Below are 3,111 nucleotides of genomic sequence, written 5' to 3'. Positions count from 1 at the left end.
GCATCATGTTTACTGATCTCATTGGCCAAAACTAGACACATGGTCAAGCCCCTGAGTGGTTCCCTCCCATAACAAAGGGAAGCTTACAGAAATCCCTGCTGATCTGGAGGATAGCATTGCTATATGTATACTGTGATGAAACCAGTTTGAAAAAGTATTACAGATATAACATAGTTGGCAGAAAGTAGAGGGAGGAGAAGAAATCTTGTTAAGATTTGCTGATGAGACTAAATTCCCCCAAAATAAAAATAAAGGGCATGGAAAGTGAGTTTTTAAATACTCCTATTTTCTCAAATTTATTTTAAAATTGTATTTCTTTCTGAAAATGTAAGGACAATTTTAGTGACATGAGTTCAGACTTTGCAAGCTAAAACACTTACTTTCTGTAATACAGTTTATGACTCTGAGCCCCAATCTACCAGACTGGTAGAGAACATTTAGGGGCTCCTTCTGTTTCCAGTTTTTTTGTTTGTTTGGCCGCTCCACAGGGCATGCGGTATCTTAGTTCCCCATCCAGGGGTCAAACCCGTGCCCCTGCAGTGGAAGCGTAGAGTCTTAACCACTAGACTGCCAGGGAAGTCCCTGTTTCCAGTTTGAACAAGTTCCAAGCTCTGGGTGGTGGCGGAAGAGGCTCACCCTTGTCTGTATACCCTCTTTAGATCTGGTGGCTTCCTGTTGCTTTTGTGCCACTTGGGATGGGGGAATCACTTGCAAGCCTTCTTTTGATCCTAACTCTCTAAATGTACTGTATAGCTATTTAGGGGAGTAGGGAGGACCATCTCTTCTTACTAGCCTAAAGGAATCTTTTTTAATCTGGAGAAAATTCTTCTCTCTTCATCATTCTTCAAGGTAATTTATCAATGCCTCTAAGTCCTTTTCTCATCTCCAAAGTCCTTTTCCCTATCCCCTCTCCAAAACCCTCTGCATTCGCCTAAGAATTTAAGTTTTTAGGAAAAAAAGAAAAATCCCCAGGGATAAGTATCCTTTCTACTCTGCATCCTGTTTCAGTTATCCATTGCTGTATAACAAATTACCTGAAAACCCAGTGGCTTAAAACAGTCATTCTCTTTATTTGCTCACGATTTGGGCAGGGCTTGGTGGAACCTGGTCCACATGGTATCAGCCTGGGCAGTTTTTAGAGGAGTCACTTCCCAGACGTCTTACTCACAGGTCTGGCAATTTGGTGCTGGTTGCTGGCCAGGAGCTCTGGTGGGGCTGTTGCCTCTGTCCCATGGCTCTCCTCATGGCTAGGTTGGGATTCTCACAGCGGGGTAGTCAGACTTCTTACGTGGGGGCTGGCTTCCTCTAGAGCACAAACAAAAGTGGAAGCTTGTAGACCTTAAATGTTAGGACTTGAATTGGAACAGCATTCCTTCTTCCATACTCTGTTGGTTAAGGCAGGTCACAGGGCCATCCTGGATTGAAGCGGAAGGACTATGGCACAAGGTGGAATATGGGAAACTTGGTCCTTTGGGGGCTACCAGAGTAATAGTCTGTATCAAAGTTCTCCTGGGGCAAGAAAGCACAGAGCCTGCTATTTTCTTGAATTAATGTAGGGAGTTGGTTGTGGTTGGTTAAAGGAAAATCAAAGAAGAAAAAAAACAAGTTAAAATATGTTAATATCTCGAGATATACCTCTAGCCATATAGGCCTTTACCAACTTTCTCCTGATGCATTAACTTTAATTTCCATGTCATCTAAGGAACTAACTTTGAATAAAACAACTTAAATTTTAAAAATTAACTGTTTGTGTTTTTACTTTTTGGTTATAAAACGCTGATTATTTTTCCTTCAAAAATCCATGCAATTGAATTTTTTCTTTATATACAAAAAATAATACTTAACACTTATTGAGCTCTTTAACTGCCAGTACTTCTACAAGGACTTTACATTTTCTTGTTCAATCTGGCGGCATGTGGGATCTTCCCAGACCAGGGATCAAACCTGTGTCCCCTGCATTGGCAGGCAGATTCTTAACCACTGCACCACCAGGGAAGTTCTATATTTTTATATTTACTTCATATATATAAAAGAGTATATATAATCTAGATGTCTGCTAAAAGACAAACACACGTGTAGCCACCACCCAACTTAAGAAAAAGAGTATTCCTGCTACTTTGAAGGCCCCGGTGTACCCCTCCCAAAATGTTATCTCTCTACTACTGAGGTAATCTCTATTCTGAAATGTGTAGGTATTTTTTTCCTTGTGTTTATAATAGATTCTTTGGTTTTTTAATGTTTTTGAATTTATATAACATAAAAGAAAAAAAATATACTCCTGCTGTGTGTGTCCTCTGCTCTCAATATTCTTTTTATTTTATTTTATTTATTTATTTTTGGCCGAGCCACACAACAAGTGGGATCTTAGTTCCCTGACCAGGGATTGAACCCGCTCCCCCTGCATTGGAAGCACAGAGCCTTAACCACTGGACCTCCAGGGAAGTCCCTGCTCTCAGTATTCTACCACAACACTATCTCACTTCTGACCACAGATGTGTAGGTTTTCCACACATCAAACAATCTGTGACACCAGGTGGGCATCCTACAGTTTAATTCAATTCTGACACTATCTACCTAGAGAAAGTGTCAGATCCCACAGGTTAAGGGTTCAGTCCTACAGAACTGCCCCCTTCCCTACTTCAGGTGCCCAATCACAAGTCCAGGTTGTTACCTGTGCTTCTAACCCAATGGCTATAAGTCAGAGGGTCCCATGACCCTCTTTGCAGTTTCAATCAATCCTTTAGAGAAGCTCACAGAACTCAGGAACACAATTTACTTACTAGTTTACAGGTTTATTAGAAAAGGTACAAATCAGGAAGAGTTAGATGGAAGAGATGCATCGTGTGAGGTATGGGGAATGGCTGTGGAGCTTCCCTTTTCTCTTTGGGCTTCTGCTCTCCCAGAACCTCTATGTGTTCATCAACACAGAAGCTCTCCAAATCCTGCCTTTTGGGGTTTTCTTGGAGGCTTCACTATGTAGGCAAGATTGATTAAATAAATCTCTGGCCATTGGTGACTGATTCAACATCCAGCTCCTCTGCCCTCCTGGGAGGTACAGTGGAGGACTGAAAGTTCCAACCTTCTAATTCCAGTTTGTTCCCTCGGCAACGA

Source organism: Kogia breviceps, chromosome 15, assembly GCF_026419965.1.
Source record: "Kogia breviceps isolate mKogBre1 chromosome 15, mKogBre1 haplotype 1, whole genome shotgun sequence".
NCBI lineage: Eukaryota > Metazoa > Chordata > Mammalia > Artiodactyla > Physeteridae > Kogia > Kogia breviceps.
Note: the sequence above shows the minus strand (reverse complement) of the source record.